Source organism: Lepeophtheirus salmonis, chromosome 6 (genome assembly GCF_016086655.4).
Source record: "Lepeophtheirus salmonis chromosome 6, UVic_Lsal_1.4, whole genome shotgun sequence".
Classification (NCBI taxonomy): Eukaryota; Metazoa; Arthropoda; class Copepoda; order Siphonostomatoida; family Caligidae; genus Lepeophtheirus; species Lepeophtheirus salmonis.
This window is the reverse complement of record NC_052136.2, coordinates 9,750,986-9,772,131: the sequence shown is the minus strand read 5'-3', so window position 1 is coordinate 9,772,131 and position 21,146 is coordinate 9,750,986. Positions and strand designations below refer to the sequence as shown.

Here is a 21,146-nt window from a genome sequence, read left to right as displayed (position 1 = left end):
ATTCTACCCTCTACTGTCAACAACTCGACCGTTTGAAGCTCACATAAGTTGGAAACGGAAACAATTTTTAATAACGCGCCAGAAACTCTTGGGGCTCGGATGGGAAGTTCTTATGTATCCACCCTACAGTTCAAACCTGACTCCAAGTGGTTACCGCCTGCTCCTGGCTATGGTCAATGTACTTGGGGGTACAAATTTGGCCTCAATAGAAGTGTGTGAAAATTGGTTGTCCGAGTTTTTTCCCAATAGATGAAAGGGCGTCTGTGAGAAAGGCAATGTAAAGTTGAATTCTTGTTGGTTTGAATTGTATGATTGTAACACTTGTTATAAAATATTGAAATACCTTGAAAAATACGAAATTACTTTTTCCCCAATTTATTATTATTGTGTTTGTAATTACAAAACTGTTAGAATATGTTTTGGGATGATTTTGAAAAGTAAAGTTTTAACTATGATGCGCAAATATTTTTATCCAAAATAATTAGAAACTATTTAAGATATTCAATCATTATTATATGATATAAATAAATTAACATAATCTAACCAATTAGCTCCTTCCAAATTGACTCTTACGTTAGTCTTTTGATCCTACGCCTGCGTATAAAGAAAATCTTACGGTTAATACTTTATTATACAAGTAAATATTATGATTATTTTAACATAAACTTTATAAATTTTAAGTATAACTGTCTCAAAACAGTATTACTCTAATATAAATTTAGTCTTGGACTCAATTACCTATCATAAAATTTATATATTTTGAGTTGTATGAGCTAATGATAACTACTAGAAAGCAAATATAGATACTCAAAGTGACATTTTTTATTGATGAAAAGATTATAAATTATAGCGAGAACCAATAGAATTATAATAGTTATATAGAGCAGTTTTTTATCCAATAAATGAAATTAATAACGAACGTTTTGACTTCAGTATACGATTGTGTTTAAGCTTTTTCATATCGTTTTAAAGAATTTTGTTATATCGGTCATTATTCATTCGGTCCAGTCTATTCTTTGGACTGGCCCTCAACTGTCGGTCCTTGGAGTTTTTTCTGAAAAGATAAATGGTTTATTAAGCCTAATATGATATATGAGATATGTCTTAAGATTATTGCACATATCTTGCAAAAAAATATTATTTTTTTCATTATTATACAATATAATACGAACATACACTATCTTTACTTATTTATATAAGTTATTCTATTGTTTAACAGAATAATTTAAAAAAGGAAAAAATCTTTCAACGACGTCATGAGGTACTTATTTCACATTCTAGTACTTAAGTGCAAAGGAACGTCATATTTAAAATAAACTATAAAATGCAATATAAAGCTTAAAAAAATAGCCTCAATAGGTAAAAATGATTCAAACAAAACACAAGGTCTTGAAATAGAAATTATGTAATATTGAAATACATTTTATTTTTGCTTTCTTCAAGAAAAAAATGTACCTTTTAACAAAGTATTAATTAGTTGATATTTAATTCTTAAAGAAAGTAATATTTTAACTAAGTATGTATACATTAAAATAGATATATTTCTATCAGATTGTACCTGTCAAATTAAATTATGAAATGTATTATATTTGAACTTTCATATAACGCATACTACAAATAATTTAAGACTTGATATCTAAGGTAAAAATTTTAAATCATTATAGAATGATAACTGGGAAATAGTTTTTTTTTAATACCGAGATATTTTCATGATTTTATCTATTTTATATCAAACAATATGTCTGTGATTTAACATTTGTATATGTACAAGAACTTGAAATATATTTAAAAATTGGGTTTAAAGAAAATATATTTATTTTTAAAAAACATAGTTTTTGAACTTGATTAAATATAATAAATTATTATGATGGGTGTCAATAGTTACGAAACACCTTTTGTAACCATATGTATTCATAGAGTTGTGAAAAATATGCCCTTACTCCCATGTAAAAAAAAAATTATTTTGCAATGTGAATAGTGTTTTTTGTTTTACATAGCTGTTATCATTACTTCCTATGTGAGGATAGGTATAAAGTGCATGTGCTCACTAATGACGCAGAGTAATAATGAAGATTTTGGGGGAGTTAAAAGTGTATGGCCTTATTTCGACTCAGAGTAGAATTGAGAATCCATTTCAGGGTAATCCATGCCTATATCATTGCTAGAAAAAGAGTACGGTTTGTGTTTATTCCATAACAGCTGCTTCTCAGGAAAGGTTAGTTGTTCTTCTACTAAACATTATTCAAATTATCAGGGTTACCTTGTCATTCTTCGACTTTTTTTTTTTACATGTTAGTGTTTAGAATGTACAGGTATAATTACCGAGTGGTGCATTGAAATCTGAACACTTACTAATTCAATAATTAATGAAGGTTGAGTGATTGAAATTAATAATACATTTTGAGATATTAAAGCATAAATAATTAGTTATAAAACAAATCAAACTTGAGCTTTCTGGCTGAGTACATGTTGGGAAAATGACACTTGAACTGATGGACGAATTTCCATCTTATCACTTCAAGTAGTTGGGCGTCTCCAAGACGACCGTCTACGCCGTCAGCAAGTCCGAAACGTTGGAGAAAAGGAAGAATTATGTCAAATAAGCCAAACTAGATCGAGAGGAGTTAAATAAAACAGGCAAGGCCAATCTCTTTAAGTCCATGATGGTCTATGCAAGAGATTTCGGGGTTTCACACCAGACTATCCGAGAGCTATCAAAACTGGGTGGAAAGGGCCTTGTGAAAGTGGAGAGGCCACTTTTGACACCAGCAATAAAAGACACCCATTTCTTCCGTTGCAAGACTCTTTTCAATGAGTCTTTTGACACTTTTGGCCCCTGACAGCACTGATGCCAGCCTCCTCGACTACATCTTTTGAGTATGTCGATCAGAGGGCCTGCAGTATTCGTCTCCCAGACTCTGATCCCCTCAAAGCCACCGTCAGTCAGCACTGGACTCCATGACAGAGTACTAACAATCAGCAGCGGTGCCAGGCCTTCTGTCGCCACCTGGAAGTAATTATTGCCGTTTAGAACGGCTTCATTAATGATTAAGAGACCTCAGACACACATCTATTTATAGCATTAATTTTGTATAAATCTAAGGTTCATTAATAAATAATCTCTCGTTGAAGTTTAAAATTCAAAATGTTCAGATTATAATGGAGCACTCGGTATGACAGTGCCAAAGCGTGGGTGTCAAAAAGTACCAAGTGGGGAAAGAAAAATATTTTGACATAAAATGTATATATTTACATAAGAATAAGGATTTGAAAGCCTTTTTTGCGAGAACGACTAGGTAAATAATAATTATTGAACTCAATCACTTTATCATATGGAAAAAAAAACTAAGGTATTTTATATGTGCACAAAAATGATTCAAGGAATGCATAAAATACATGCATTCATGTGTCCTAAAAATATACATCAAAAGAATGTCTAGATTACATCTTTATGCTTAAATCCTTAAATCGCATACACATTAAATGAAGGGATTACCTTAGAAATAAATATCAAATATATTTATTATAATATTCAAACGTAATTGAGATATATTGAATTTATAAAAAAAAGTGCCTTGAATACCAATGGACTACTCTTTGTTGCATTCTATTTATGAGGGTGAAAAAGAGAAAAAATAAATTGTCAAACATTTCTTTCTTCAGTCTACAAAATATAAGCATTGATGAAAGAGGTTACGTGCCCATTTGGTTCAATTATTCCGAGCAAATATTGTTTTAATAATTGATCATTTCACTTCATAAAGTTATATATTAATATACGTAACAGCAAATCCAATGAATGCAAATCTCTGAATGGGACATGAGCGTTTACTAAATAGTAGTTTCTTTACATACCCGAGGATAGAGGCGTGTTTGAGTAAATTATTGTTTCTTAGTAAAAGGTCGGCTAAAAAGTTCGTAAACTTACATGAATATATATATATATTTGCCAAAATTTGCATTATTTGTTCAATGTAGTTACTATTGATGTTAATACAACGATTCTAAGGGTCATATATTTTTATAGTTCGATTTATCTTTAGTTTAAATCATTTTTGGCGATTACCCCTTCATTACCTCTGATTCATTTTTTCTCCTGTGAACAATCTGTTGAGCTCTCCAAACGGAGAATGGGCACTCAGAGCCAAATCTAAAGAATACGGTGGAAAGGAGATAAATTAGTATCCTAACCAGCTAATCTTGCGATCGTTTTTAGTGATTTGTGACATGGTGAATTGTCTTGTTGAAACATAACTTTTTTCTTCTTCAAATGGGCAGTTTTTTTGTACTTTCCACACGTTGAATTCGCTTCATTGAGTGCAGTCCAATATACCAGAGCTATTGATTGGATTTTAGAGTGTGCTTTCCCATGCCCAAATATACATGCACGATATGTCCGACACATTCCTTTGATATCTGTAGAGTCTCAGCTATACCAATCAACTTCACTTAAAGATAGTTCGAAATTATTGTGGAAACTTTTTGGATATTTCGTGGGTAATTGCCTCTTTTGGACGTTCATTGCATGTATCATCTTCGATGCTCATTTCCCCTAGTTTAAATTTAGAAAACCATTTTTCAATGACGGTTTTCTCTAGTGCAGACCACAAGTAATGTTTGTCAGACAAGTCGTGTCTTTAACAGTATTTGTTTTAACTAAAGAGCAATGCTTCATTTACATACAAAATTTTGATCCATTTTTTCAACAATTACAAAAGCTGCTGAACTAAAAATACTTTATCTCACAAACCAATCGTCCGAAAGCTGACAAACTTGTACGTGTATTGCTTAAAAGTTAATAAAATTAAAAATCATGCTATTTAATTCTAGTGACGCCGTCTATGTGTCTGCCTACAAACTTCTCAGCCCATCTAATTGTCTGTACTTATTTACTACGACAACTTAGTGCATCAGCGACATCTTGTGGTTATTTATGTTTTCTTTAGCTTTTTCATATCCTATTCGAAAAGTTCAATTCATTTCCTGTTCAATAGGAAATAAACTTTGTAAAAAGTGAAAATTTTGTTAATCGATCATAAATTCTGATTAAAAATTACCAACATTAAAATTAAGTAGTTTTGTTATTTTCAATTTGAGCAGTTTGATAACTTTTTAGCTCAAAAAAACATATTGGGTACAATGACAAATATATGTATCAATAAATTGAAATATAAATTTCAGATTAACTTTTTTTCAGTGTTGCAAACGTACTGTATACTCTAAAAGGTGCTAAAACTGCGTGTGTTTCAAAAATTATAAATTATAGAAAAATCAGTTAGAACAATCAATCACTTATTTTAAGTAAAAAAATGTTTGTTTCTAAACAAAAAATATAAATTTACAAAAGGGCCAATTGTCTATTTAAAAAAACTTAGTTTTTAACATGATCGATAACTTTAATTGCAAAACTACGAAAATTATGTCGTTGTTATTGGTTCAACTATGGTGTAAAATTGGTGTAGAAATTTATATATTGATTGCAACATTGCAAAAAAAAAAAAATTATGTCTCAATATCAATTCTACAAGCTTAGTATTGACACCAAAAAATGACTTTCGTGCCAAGTATACCTCCCCCTACCTCAGAGGTTTTCTTTCTTAGGGTCTCGTTTTTCCATGATTTCTATGGGTTTTAGACCTGTTGTTGTGTCAAATAAATATTACCAAAAAAAATTTTGAAAAAAGGTTTTATATAATTAAATTGATTGCAATTTAGCTTGAGTTTTTATTGGTGCTATTTATACAAAATCAGTTAATTGTTTCCATATATAAAATAAAAAAAGTGATTTTTTTTTTTAATTTTCATAATTTAAAATTTGCAAAATTCATGGAACGCAAATAATTCCAAATATAATTATGGTTGAGAGTTGAAGTTGGCGTTATGAGAGAGGATGATATGCAAGAACTTAAATTGGTGCAGTTCGTTCAAATTAGGTAATTAGAGCCGGATTTATTCAGGAAACCCCAACTTTTATATATATCTTAGCTAAATGCCAATAACTACTAATTACTTAATCATCCACAACTAAAAAAATAAAATATGTTGTTTATTAAATTTTCCATCTTGTATGAAAGTTCTATTGTTCTAAAACCCCTCAATGAAAAGTTGTTCAATGAAAACACAAACAAAAAAGAAAAATGTCAGAGTATTAAAATACTAAAGTTAGGATTATTCAGTTTATGGACAATGGGGAACGTCACCTATCTATTAAAACTGTGTAAAATAAAACTTAAAATTCGATCATTATGAAAACAGAAATAAAACTTTTCCGTGTTATAAAAAATATTTTAATTGCTTTTTGGAAAAATCCACCAAAAATTGGCTTGTTCATTAATTACTTCTTTTTTTTAACAAGAAAAATATATTTTAGTTTTAACAAAATATTCTAGTTTTTTTAGAACGATACTCACCCGTATAAAACTTATTATATAAATGATTATCAAGAAAGATGTACGTACCATCGCTTCCGTTGGTCTTTTTGCTTTTTTTTTAAAGTTATTATTTATAAATATTGACAGATAATGTTTGTTTCCCTTTTTTTTACATACTATGTTAATATGTTGATGATATTTCTAATTATCAAAAGTATTTACTTTTTACTTGTAAACCCAGTACATTGGAGGAAGAGAAAAGAAAAAAGATATGGTTCTCGTGTTGTTCTTTTTTGTTACCTTGTACTAGTTAACATTTATTTGATGGGGCAAACTATAACTAATAACTTGTAGACACGATTTAATATTTGAAATAAAGATATGACGGTCGGATCAGGTTATAGTATTCTAAAAATATAAACCAACAGCTTCTAAAGAGTAACTCTAATGGGGAGGATTATAAAAATGAAAAAAATTTCGAGTATCACTAATGAGATATGATATTTCCTAGTATATGAAAAACCTTTTATTGTGAAAAAATTTCGAATTTCGATTACCAGTAATGCGGAAACAGTGTCGTCTTGAGGCAGTAGTTAAGAGTGGCGTGAGTCGCCCCCCAAAAAAAAACCCAAGGATTTTATTGTTTTTTACTAGAAAATTTCATATTTCAAATTATTTTTCGAAAAATTTATTATATGAAATTAAATTTGATTTTAATTTCTTTTTCTTACAAAGAATTTAATTTTTCCAAATTTTTTGTAACAAATTTTATTTTCTGTGGATAACTGTGGATTTTTTAAATTTTTCTCCAAAAAATTAAATATTTTAAATTTAATTTTTCATATTTTTTTTATAAAAAGTTAATTTTTTGCGAACTACTGTAAATTTTTGAATTTTTTTGAGAAGAACTCAGGATTTTGAGGTTTTGTGAGAAAAGCTATGGATTTTGTATTTTTTTTCGAAAAAATTTAATATTAGAATTTATGTAATCGACCTACAAAATCAACAATTCAACATTTTGTGAAAAAATTTGAGTCCACATACACGCTACATAATGTTCCTGTGTCAGTGAGAACAAAGAAATGCACGAAGCGTAAAAAATATTGCTGCTGCAATCGCATCAATTCAATATGACCCAAATTTGTCTCTTACGCGCCGTTCTCAATAGTTGGGTAACTCTGTGACATAGTTGTGGCGAATTTTGCGAAAAGATCTTGGCCTACACCCGTATAAGATCAAGTTGACGCAAGAATTGAAGCCGCTTGACCACTTCAAACGTCGGGAATTCGTAAAATGGGCTGAAAGAAAGTTCGAAAATGATCCTGATTTTCAACGTAAAATCATCTTCAGCGGTGAGGCACATTTTTGGCTCAATAGCTTTGTTAACAAGAAAAATATGCGCTATTGGGCCGGAAAAAACCCACACGTGATTCATGAGGCGCCATTACTTCCCAAAAAAACTACTGTTTGGAGTGTATTGCATACTGACGGTGTCACTGGGCCGTACTTTTTCGTCGACGATGACAATCGCCACGTTACTGTGAATGGAAATCGTTACTGCGCCATGATAACCGATTTTTTTTGGCCCGAATAAACAGTAAATGTTACAATCGATTTATTGAAGAGTAAGTTTGGTGAGCGTCTTATCTCCAGAAATGGATCAGTCAATTGGCCGCCTCGCTCGTGCGATTTAACACCTCTAGACTATTTTTTTAGGGGGGCACGTGAAAGCCTTGGTCTACACCAATAATCCGTCGACGTTAGAAGAGCTCAGAACAAATATTCAACTCGAAATTGCTGCAGTTTCAGCTAATTTATGCGGAAAAGTAGTCGAAAATTGGGTTCAACGATTGGACTTCGTAAAACGTGCACGTGGTGCTCATTCAAACGACATCGAATTTTATTCATAAATTAACTTGAATGTATTTTAACGGCAAATAAAGAAATCGTCGACATCTCTAACCGTTTTCGTTTTATTTATTTTTTAAATGTGAGCGCTGTTAATGAAAAACCCTTTACATAATCCTCCGGAAGTCCCCAAAATAATTTTCTTATTGAATCACAACTTTTTCAAACTGACTGCGCTCTAAATTCGAAAAAAGTTGAAAAACAAACCACAAAAATGTAGATGAAGCAATATATTCGTTGATTGATGATTAACTTTAATTTTCACTATACATAAAATGTAATTACTTATTCTCATGAGTTAAAAAAAGTTGAAGGAGAATCTATCAAGTGGTGCAGGAATATAAATTATTTTTTGAGAAATATATTTATTAGGAATTAAATTAACTCTTAATTATTATTACTAATTTGTAGGAAGGTTTCCCCAAACTATGTATGTATTTAAGACCTTCATTCGTTGCTTCATTTTAATTAATGAAAAAAATCTTCATAACTTAGTGCAATAACTCAAAAAAATATACTCCATATATTTTATAGACTTTTTGATGTTGTTTGTAATAGTATTATCATATATTTCACAACGGTACCAGTGTGTTTTATGAACATAGTTCTACTAGTACATATTGTTTTTCCTTTCATTTAAAAAAAAAAACACACAACAAAAAAAACATTTAAAATAGGAAGTGAACTAATACATTTTATAAATGAAAAAAAAAAAAACTCTTTTATCAGTGCTTTTATAGTTCTTAAAAAAATGAAAAATACTATTCATTTCCTTTTGAGCGGGAAGAGCAACTAAGAGATTGAATATTATTTTTATAGTATTGATATCGGACATAAAGTACAAACAATTCCCGACAAGCTCAATGACTAACCATATATGTATATATATATTAATATCAAACAATTGATGTTGGGGAGACTGGAATTTTAATTTTTGGATTTTTTTATCAAAAAAATCCAAAAACAAAGCCCTATAAAAACATATATATATATATCATTACTATATATGTAGACGCTCCTGATAGCAAAATTGTATTTATTAATTAATATTTAAAATTTTATTTAAAAGAATCGCAGTCGGATCCGGAATTTTACTAGAATTGCATCAAAATCGGCATCAAGATTGTTTTGTTTTTTTAATCGTCCCATCACTAGTTGTAACACTTATTTTTTCTGGCTCTATCACTCAAATTTTCTAGATTGTTACGCGGGTAGTTTAGAGACAAATGCGAATGTATTTACTTTGTTGACCTATTATTAAAATTAAAAGAGCAAGACTTTTTGAAAGAAAGAATCGTCTTTGATTCATAGTTTAATCAATTTGTAATAAAAATAATTGTAGTTCGGTTTTTAACTTGCAATGCATTGGTTCATATTTATTTGGTCCAGTTATCCAGTCTCAGAACTGGTCCTATCGTTCCTTAACTGTCAATCCAAATAAGATATATGAGATGTGCATTAAAGGAATTGCACATCTCTTGCAAAAATATCCTTGTTTTATTAAAATGCAATATACAACGAACTTATTATATTTTGGTATGCTTATATAGTTTATTCTATTACATATATAACGGATTAAGTAAAAAAATAACCTCATAGATATCACAAGGGGTTAAGTTTACCTTCTTTAAGGACCAACAAGTTGGATTGTACTGGACTGCATGGGGTCGGACAGGATGAAAACAAACCTGAACTGCGGTCCTCGTTCCTAAATAAGGAGGCACAAGACACTAGTTTTAACCGAGTTTATTTTGATACAAATATGTTGTAAATATGTGATCAAACTAAACTAAAAAATCAATCAAAAATGATTTCTTCTATTTACTAAGAACATACAAAGTGGTTATAAATTAATTTGCTGTCTATTTATCTGCCTTTTGTCTCGATTCCTAGACAATTAAAGGTTTCGCTTAGAAATTTGTAAATTTGCCCAAGTTACTAATAATAAATGCTCATTGAAAACTGACCTTGATGAAGGTATGGGATGCAGTGGCCTCTAATGGAAAAAAAAGCATATCTTTTCTGTATTCCTGAATGTTTTAAAATCCACAACACACCAATTGTAATTCCTCAAGCTACTGCCACGATCTAGGAGTTTTCAGAACCCCCACACTGTTTTCAACAGGATGAAACCACACTACAAAAATTGTCCAATTTTGAACACTTTTGGCTTGAGGTTTTTTTACTTTTTTATCATCTAATTGCAACCCTCTAAGCTTTGCCATGGTGGATTAATAGCCCAATATTGTTCCAAGAATAAGCAAGGATCTGCTTCTACCAGTCGCAGAGGCTTTTTGAAATGAAAACCTATAAGAAACTGTTCATGTGATCTGAATTAATGTTTTTAAGAGCCTTTAGATTTGGATCCAAAATTCGGATTGTGGAAATTCTTAATTGTTTTAATATATGTGGCCCGTCAACACAAAAGCAAGGAAGAATGATTTTTCTCAAAATTGAGTGTGGATTACATTGGTACTCTCCGGCCAATTATCATCAATTTCCATGAACAAATTCTTGTTATTAATCCTTAGGAGGCGCCACAAATTGCACTTAAAGTATCCAAAATTAATCATTACGATAAAATTGAGCAATTTTATTTGAACGGATGCAAATATGTACAACCTCATAAATCAAATAAAGGTTCTAAACTATATCTTAAATCTCTTGTTTATCTTAATACATTCACAAATTTGAGTAGAAATTATTCATTTAACATCTAGGTATACTGACTTCAATTTATTAGGTCAGATGGATTAATTGGTGTTTGCCTATGTTTAATTTTTAGTACTCCATCTGACCAATACAGGCTATTTATGATCTGATAATTTATAACAATTTTGTGCATTAATATGTACAGAGGTTAAAAATAAAATAAGCATTTGTTTTTATCTAGGAAACTAAGTACATAATTTTGTCCCATTTAATAAATCTATTCTAATTTGTGCTTTGTATGGAATCTTGTACAATATATATGTGAAAGTAATGGAAGATAAAATTAAACAGAACCAAATAAAGCAGTAAATAACGCCAGGATTAAATGTACATACTATTATAGAAGGGTGTGCTTACATCCCTACATAAAAAATACGTAGTTGGTAAAATGGAAGTTATATTTAATTCTACTAGTGTCTACAAACATATAGGATATATATACTATTAGTTACAAATAAGTCAAACGTAATGAATTATACAACTATGGAAATAGAAAAGCAGAATAGTTATATATATATATATATGTACATATATATAAATAAATTATCCTTTTTCTAATAAATTACCAAAAAGAAAAACCAAAATAAAGAAGGGAAACACAAGGTCATTATAATCATCTTAAGTTATTTTTTTTTTTATTATTATTTGGAAAGAAAAACGACCGACTCTACAATCCATCGTTATCATTCTTCCAAAATGAATCTTTTATTTAAACCGTATGTGATGCGTGAACAAGACAAACATCTACAAAAAAATTAAGAAAAGCAGAAAATCCAAATTATTTTGATTTTACTTCATATATACATACACTCCCATATTTCATAGGCATGAATTTTTTTTTTAAACCTTTAGTTAGGCAGCAAATTATTTATAAATATTAGAATTATCGAAAATTTCCTGATGAAAATGCATTTTAAAAAGTTTAATTAAACGTTACAGTTTCGTTTCAGTTTAAAATTTCTACACCAGATTATGGCTTACAAGCATAAAGTGTTCATAGATCTAAACTAAAAACATTAGCATCTAAAATCAATAAAAAACAAGCATATAACATTAAGAGCCATTTTGCTTTTAAACTTACAACTTGCGCGTTTTTTTGTTTAGTTTTTTTTGCTCTTTCTAAAAAGTTTGAGTATTTTCTGCAAAGTACGAAAGATGCGTTTGATGAATAATATATGTATATTGAAATCAGAGGTCCAGTTCCAATCACCCTCGATCGTCCTAGGGATCATCAATATCTCCCTATCTTGTCACCGATGAAATTGAAATAGCAGGAATATCCACCCCAACCACTGGTTCTCCTACATTTATATTCTTTCCTAGGTAACTCTTAATATTTAGTAAAGCATTTTCTATCGACCTAGCTTTAGGAGTACTTTTTTTTTTTTTTGATGACACGCCGAATAGAATTATCGCCGTATTTATATTAACGTTATTGTCCTCCAGACCCCTCAGGCTTAAACTAATAAATGATCTCAGAATATGTAATTGACATTCCAAAAAAGTGTGTCGAATAGTATTGAATAATTGACCGCAATCTTTACTTGGAATGCTGAGAAATAAAAATTTCTTAGCTATTTGAAATTGAGCTCTAAATTTTCTTCCATGTGCTATTCGGGAAGTTGAAGACGTAGTCCTATGCATCCAATTACTTGATAGATTTAATTCTCTAATCCGTCTATCCCACCTTCACAACGCAGAGTCCTCTTCTGAATATGAAAACATTATTTTACAAATGCTAAAGAACGGGCACATTGTGTAGCTTGGCATGTCTAATGAGAGGAAAAGTAAATTTCCCGGGGAAAAAAAAACAGAGTGAGCACCAATATCATGTACTGTTAGATGATTTTTTATGAGTGCCTTCCATTCCAAAGACACAAGGTCACATAAATTCTTAAAAAAAGAGTTTTTCCAAGATTCTTATCAACCAAATTCAAAGTCATTCCACAATCGTAAGTGGGAGTCGCTTTCCAGAGAACCCTTTGTGTTGCAGCAAGCAAAGGGGAAAAGTCGTCAAAATAGCCATTTATAAGATAAGTTCCAAGTAGAACATATTCATAGTATGGGCTTCATGTTATCACAAATCTCCACTCCATGTAAGGATTCTTCTTTATATCAAACAAAATTTTAGAATAAATTTTTGTGATTAGGTCTACAAAAGATTTCAGCCCACCAACCAATCGAATTCTTGGTCTCTTTAATGCTGAAATATAATTCCGATGAAAAAAAATTCTCCAACATGGCATCCTCTACCAATATTGGTAAAGAGATTGCCTTATACAAAACATTTGGAATAATAGAAGTGTTATAAAGTTCTATTCTTTTTTTAAGGTTAAAATTGCACGAGCCTTTGATAAAATTATTTACTCTCATTTTTAGTTGCAGACAACTTAATTCTTAGGGACAAAAGCACACCCATTTAATGCTCAAACAGCTATAATTTATTTGGGAGAATAACAATTTGAAATTTTCAAACCTTATCTCTGATTCTATAAGCCAATTTCCGATTTTAAATCCCGACTTTATTTCGAACGTTTTAAAATAAGATAAAACAATCTATATTCTTCTTTTTAATTGAGCTTCCAAACTCACTTTTATCATTATGGTCAAATCATATGCAAAAGATCTATAAAATGTCTAATATTTCCAAAACTGAAACTGATATAGATATATTTTTTTGTCATGGCGGTACTTAGCCCTTCTATCGCAGATCCAAAGAGTAGGAAGGCCAAAGGACAACCCTATCCGACAACTTTTACTCAAGTAAATTGGTATGTACTCTTCAATTCCAACAGTTGATGTTGATGATCCCGTAGCTAGCAATGCCCTAACAGGGCTTAAAAATACTGCTTGGTGGAAGTTTCTTCACTGATCTCAAAATGTGAGAATAAGAAAGGAAATTGAATGGTTTTAAAAATATATCGCAATAATAACTCCAAAACGCTTGTTTCTATCCACTCCTTCAATTGCTGTCTCGATATTTTCCGGGAAATGTCAAATATTTTTCTTCCTTTAAAAATCCTTTTTTTTTTCTCTGGAACTATCTTTGTATTCAAAATAGTTTCAATCTGACTTGATATCACTCCTGAAAGTAATATGTATGTTTCGTTTAGTACAGTGATTAGCCTCCAATTGTCAAGGTTTAAGCTATCTCCCTTTTTGGAGATTAGAACCATTCGTCCTTTAGTTATAGCTTCTGGTAGATATCCCTTGTTTTCCATTAAGTTTCCCATTTTATATAAAAATGGGACAATCTATTCTCTGCATGTCGTAAATATCTTTCACCCATCCCATCTGGACCAGAGGCCTTATTGTCTTTAACGATTTAATTATTTTTGTTGGTAAGAAATGTAATCCTTTGAAAGGGATTATTTTCATTTTCAATTCAATGCTTCTCACTTGGCGATTTCCACAATCCAGAAAGAATTATAAAAACGAGAAGGTATATTTTAGTTGCAAAATCCATGTTTAAGGTACGTTCCAAATTATCGCTAAAATCCTCTACCCTCCATCACTTTTCTCTTTTCACTAATTCAGCTTCTAGCAGTACTGTGGACAGTTCTATCGTTTAAGGGAAAAACATGGTGCTATGTTAGTTTTCATTTTATTTATGCATTTTTATCATTAATTACACACAAATGGAGTTACCGGGGCTTTGGAGAAGTTTCGAGTACAAAACTAACCACTATTACTTCGATATCGGACAATGATTCAGAACGATAGAAGGCATACTTAGTATTTTTATAGATGCATTTTGACGCAAGTGCTAAATCAATTCGTGTCATTGATGGGACACCTGTCACTGTGGCTAAAATAGGCTGTTAAGTTTCTCCAGATATTTTTTATTTTGATATGAGTTGCTGACACAGTATAGATTAATGTTAAGGTCTACTATGAGAAAGATTGGTAGATTATTACCTTTGCAATTGTTAATAATGGCTTGGAAGAATGATTCACTCTTTACATAAAGACTATAAGCATTAATTAATTCAAATTTAGCCTCCTCAGTGGATATTAAAATTGTATGCCAGTCACTCGCACTTGAGTAGGATTTGGTACATGTGGGATCATCAAGAGATTTAGAAATCAAGGAAAGAACTCCTTTATTTGAATCCAAGACGGTAAAAAAGAGTTAAACTGTCTTGGGAGACAGAAGGCACAATCATCCTTACATGATGAGGATACTTTAGCTTTGATGTCCTGAAGAAAAATACCGTCTACATAAAATGATAATAATCTTCTCATTAAAGCATGGTGTGATAAGCAATTCTTACACCCTCTCGTATTTTAGCGACAGCATCTTTCCAATGCCCATATTATTTTCAATATTGCTATTATTAAAACTACTATTGGCCGTGATTTTGGTATTACTCATTAGAGAATAATTTAAAAAGACAAATCAAATCAATACAAAGCCCACACGCTATTTATTTGGAGCTCCTCATTTGCTTAAAGAGGTTCTCCCTCTCATTTGGTGTTGGCAATGTATCCACCTTATTTCGTTTCCAAACTGATTCTGAACGAAAACGCTTAGACAAAATTTGTTGTTTATCAATATCATAATGTGGCTTTGGGTATTTATTTATCCTTTTCTTTTCATGTGGGTCCTTAGAGCTACTAATATCATCATAGATTGAACTAATTCATTTGCAAACATTCAATACTAAAATGATTTTGATATTACAATTTGTCCCTGCTGGCGTTGTATTTTCGCTTATTGTAACCTCTTCTTAGACAACACAAGTGATTACTCTTTCATTTTGTGGAATGTTTGTTTAACTAATTGTATTTTTCCTTCCATCTGAAAATACCACATAATCTGTGTTATCCTTATTAGTCCTGTCAACAATGATGGAACTATTATCAATTCTTTCATTTATTTTATTATTATCCATTGCATTGTCTTTAGTTAAAACTTAATTAACTAATTCAGATAATTCCACATTTCAAAAACAGATTGATACAATTTTTTGCAAAGTGACCTGTTTCGTAATACTTTGCACATGTAATTGACTGCCTGTATAGCTAATCTGAATCTTTAAAGCTACAAATCTTTGAATGTCTCGCTTTGGTATCAAAACAAGAACAAAATTTCCGTTATTAAGGCCCTTTGATCTTGCATCAATAAAAGTAGTCTCTTTTGCCATAATGTATCATCTATATCACAGGGCTTAACGTCCTGATTGGGAGAGTGAATGGTTATTTTATTTTCAAATACAATAGGATTTTCAGACTCGTCGTTACGTTGGGTTCTTAGCCATGTTACAACTACTTTAATTCTCCCCCCCCCTCTCCACCTGTCATTTGCTCCCCTTATAGTTCTTTAATAACCATAAGGTGAGATCCCCGACAAATATTAATTCCTTGAAGAAGGAGTGGGTCAATCTCCAGAACTTCAAAAATTAAGTTATCAACTTCTGGAATAGCTGGCCGTTTAGGAATGCGACCTCCATTAATGCTAGTAATATCAATTATTATCTTCCTTTTAATTGATTTTGAAGCCAAATCTTTTTTCGATGCATTTAAATAGCCATGTTGCAATGGAATTCGTTCATTATTAAAAACGTAAACTTCTCGGAACTTTTTTAATATGAAGTGATAAACAAATATATGCAACCTCTTACCACCTGATCAATGTCAATTAGAATTTTTAGATGATATGCGAAAATTACAAAATTAATTTTTTCTCACAGCTATTAAACACTGTAAAAGATGTGTATCTCAATAAATATAGGCACGGGATATATAGAGTCTCACATACCAAAAAGCTAATGCAAAGCCTTATTATATTTATATTTGGTATTAATTAAAAATCTGAGTGCCAAATAATATGACTAGTCACTCTTCTTCTCTTTCGTCTTCTCGTTATTATTTCATTTCTACATACACTCCCATATTTCAGTCAATTATAGGCCCTATATACAAATTTGTAAGATAAATTAAGATATCCAAGGATTTTAGCTACAATTTATAACCTTTATTTGACTTAATATACTAAATTTGGCCCCGATATAACTAACACTTTTCAAATAAAAAATATGAAGTACTCGTTAATTTATTGTATCAATCAATTTTTGCTACTTTAAATACAATTTGTGGCCCACTCAAAAGAGTTCATATGAATAATTTATTGATAGATATTGACAATAATAAGTATAATAATAATATAAATGTAGTCCACAATAAATTTTGAGAAAAGTCATTCTAGCATGCTTTTGTGTTGAGAAGCCACATATAGGGCACCCCGGGGATAGTCGCAAATTTTTTTGTTTTTGGTTCAATTTTGGGAGGTAGGTTGACTTAAACCCTTCAAAATTTTACATATTTTTATAATTGTCTAAAGTTATTTAGAGATTATACCAGTCAGTATTTAGTCCACAAATTGCATTTGAATGCGACTCATCAAATTTTGCATATTTTCCCCGTACCCAAGGACTCTTGCAACAGTTAAATATATTGGATTTGAGTAAAAAATTTACAAAATTTGGACTAAATAATATTTTGGATAAATAAATAAGAAGACTTTTTATGATGTTGAATTATAAAATATTAATGTTTTATTGTAGATTAAGATATAATCAGATTTATATCGAATAAACTCACTCTTACCGCCAACTCTAGGGCCCTGCCCTGAAAAAAATAAACATGCTATCAAGTGTAAGTATGTAAAGTAATCAAATTTAATAAATTATACGATTAAAATAGCAATACTTGATTCAACTTTCATCTTTGTGCTGACCATTAAATATATCTAACATTTCCTCGGTGATTGAGTTTTGAATTTTGATACAACTATGTCAACTGATAGAAAAATAATATATAATTTAAATGATATCAGTATTAGAAAAATTAGTAAAGAAATGACTAAGTTATATTAAAAATCATTTTCCTCAAAAAAAAAAAACTATTATCTCTCAAAATCTTGCAGAAAAGTTAGCAAAATTACAAATATTGATTTTTTTACGAATAATTTGCATTATGTTATATAGTTGGTATGTAAATTTTGTTATTTGAGCTTTTTTTTTATGTTCAACAAGGCCTATTGCAACAGTCCCCATTCTCCCCCTACATGAAAATAGCTTATTTTAAGTCAAATTATTATGTGGGAAAACGTAGATAAAATAAAAATATGACAAATATTATACATGAATATAATTAAAATAGCCCTCAGGGAAATTCTTTTGTGCACTCACCTCGTTTTAAGTACATATATACATATTAAATAGTTGAAGACTGTTACTTGATGTAGCTTTATCAACTTCTTTTTGTATTACTTTTTACAGGAAAGAAGAGATTTATTTTTGATGTACTTCAATACAAATAATTTTGTTTTTTCGAAAACTTTTTTTTTTTTAAATAGCATAAAAAAAATAATCCGTTGACATATAGTGATCTTTATACAACATCAGTGCAGTTAAATGTTTGCTAAGAGCTAGCATGATTGCACAGCATTTATACAGCTCATGGCAACTTTATTTAACCATAAGCTGATTCAATTTGTACTATTTTTTTTTTGAAATATGTTTGGCATTCAATTAGGCTCGCTTTTTTAAATAAACACAGATTTGGTATATTTTCCTTTCAGCTATTTTAATTCATTTTCTTAAGTGGACTCTTGCATTATATAAAACAGCTGACTCTACATATCTCAAAAAATGTACTAATGTAATAATTAATATATTTCGAGGGCCTTCATTTAGAATTCGTATCATTTCATATTCAGTCATAGATAAGATAAGCAATTTGATGCATATAACAATTATCAATTAATATCTTAATAATAATTAACAGTTGGCTACAAGAAAAATACATAAGTTTTTTATTCAAATTTTCCCATTCCCTTTTGTTAGTCTTGGTCGAGAGTGGATATAGCTAGTCGTGCATGAGTGTCGTTTACTTATATATATGTTGTTTTTTTTAATGCTTACGTCAAATAAAAACTCCCTGAATTATAATATTATTTAATATATTAATAATTTTATTATTTGTAAATACAAAGTTGTTTTGAGCTCAGAAATAATATATTATAAATAAATACCTCTTTGAATTTATTTATTTTGCGATCCCAAACTAAATAGATACTCTCTCACCTCCTTGCTAATAATATATTTTTTTAGTTTGGTCATGACTCATTTGGGGCATATGAATTATAAATGTAAAAATGGGTAATAAGTGTACATGTAATTTATTTCTAAGAACTTTCCATGTTATAATCTTCAAACCTCAACAGCATTCCATGTCCTTATAAAGAGTTTCTATAATTTAAAATGTTTCTTGTTGGAGGTGAGATAAAATGCCACGTTGGTCATTTTAGAATATCTAAATTTTATCTTATCACAGTTTTTTTCACTCCCACAAACAACATACGTTTTAAACTACAAAATCTCTTCATTTTAAAGAGTTGTTGAGGTTTGAAAATTATAGCAACCAAAGTTGTTTTTTTTTTTTTAAATAAATGTTATATACACGTGTTACGTGTGCATCCATGATAGATGTGGTATGTCATCTTTAGTCCTAATTGAACTAAGAATAGAATTGAGGAATAAATTTGGAGTAACTCCTTCATATATGTCTTCCTTTCTAGATACGCTGTGGAATTATTACTATGATTCACCGTTATTTTAGGTTGATTTTACTTTTACATACCGGCAGTTCATACTTTACTCTATAAAACTCTCTATGTAACTGTCTAATAGTAAATGCATTCCCCAATTTTAATAAACCATTCTTTTGATGCAGTATAAGGAAACAATAATTATGTATGCGTATTGTACTATATAATATTTGATTTAAGTGCAAAATCATATAGGATTTCATATTGTAAAAGGGACTTTGGAGAGTATATAATGGAACAAACATGCATTTGACAGATAAGGATAATGTATACATATTTTTTTTTTTTTTTTTTTTGGGGGGAAGGAGGGGGAATTGAAAACAAAATTTGTTTTTCTGTTATTTTTTAAAGTGTGGTTTTGTGATAACAAAAAACTATAAAGGATTTCTTGTAGGAGAAAAACAATTTCTCAGTGTATTCTATCAAATCAACTTTGATGACGACATCAATATTTGTGTGTGTGTGTCTCGTTTATATATTTTTTATTTGAAGTGCTCTTGAAATGAAACAAAGACAAACAAATTATAGCGCGGGAAAAGACGTGTAGGAAACAAGAGATTATTAAATAGCTTTTGTAGCTTTAAAAAATACTATATGAAAAGAGTTCATCATCAATTGTACATAATTAATTGGTCCATTAGAGTAACTAACAAATGTAATTATCCTAACACTTATTGAACACATAATTCCTCTTTATTAAAAAAAGTTTTTTATTCAGTTGTTCACTAATTGCTTTCTAAATGCTTTTATATGTCTAAAGTATATATGTATGAATTAGACTGTCTCGTTTTCAAGTTTAAGATTTATTCTTATGCGCAAAGAACTTTTTTGCTGAGGAGAATAAAAAAAGCTGACTATTCCCAAAGTTTGAGGCCTCCCAGTTATTTTTGCCCAAGTATACGCCATTTTCATTCGTAAAAAATGGATTTTTTGTGTCATTCTAGGCTATTTTTAGCAAATAGTATACAAAAGAGATTCAACGATAAGGAATTCGACCGATTATCAATAAATCGACGCAATATTAATTCATTTCTTCATTGAGCCCTTATTAATGGAGCCTAATGTGGAACAAAATCTTCACTTTTTGATACTTTTTAAAGAAATTAATGTTGAAGCAAGGACAATAAAAACCACTTCTTCTATTATAGTTCCAAAGATTCAAACAGTAAGCTAATTTTTATCAAGAGATAAGACAAACATTGCCTTCAATATCATCGTTACTGCAGTGGAAAACTGCAATCTTGAGTTAAGAAGAGATTTGATAATTATTTAGAAAAAAACGTTGTGTTTGACTATAGTATTAGATGCATGGTTCATAATGTAATTTTTTTTTAAATAAAGATAGACAATAATAGAAGAAAAGGAAAGGATAAACCTTTAAGAATTCAAAGGTTCTTTAAGATAATTTGAGGTATGAAAAGTGATTAGATAACACAACTGAACAAATAAAGAGCAGGACCCAATACTTAATGCAACATTCCATTACTAGTGAAATCCCCGTAGTTTTAATTAAGACGTGTCATTATGCATGTTGTCAAACC

The 21,146-nt window shown here is 30.1% G+C and overlaps 1 protein-coding gene across 7 annotated transcripts in view; it reads left to right on the top strand.

Moving 5' to 3' along the window:
• LOC121120121 (uncharacterized) overlaps positions 1–21,146 on the top strand; it is a 362,813-nt gene that overhangs the window by 331,455 nt on the left and 10,212 nt on the right. The window lies entirely within an intron of this gene.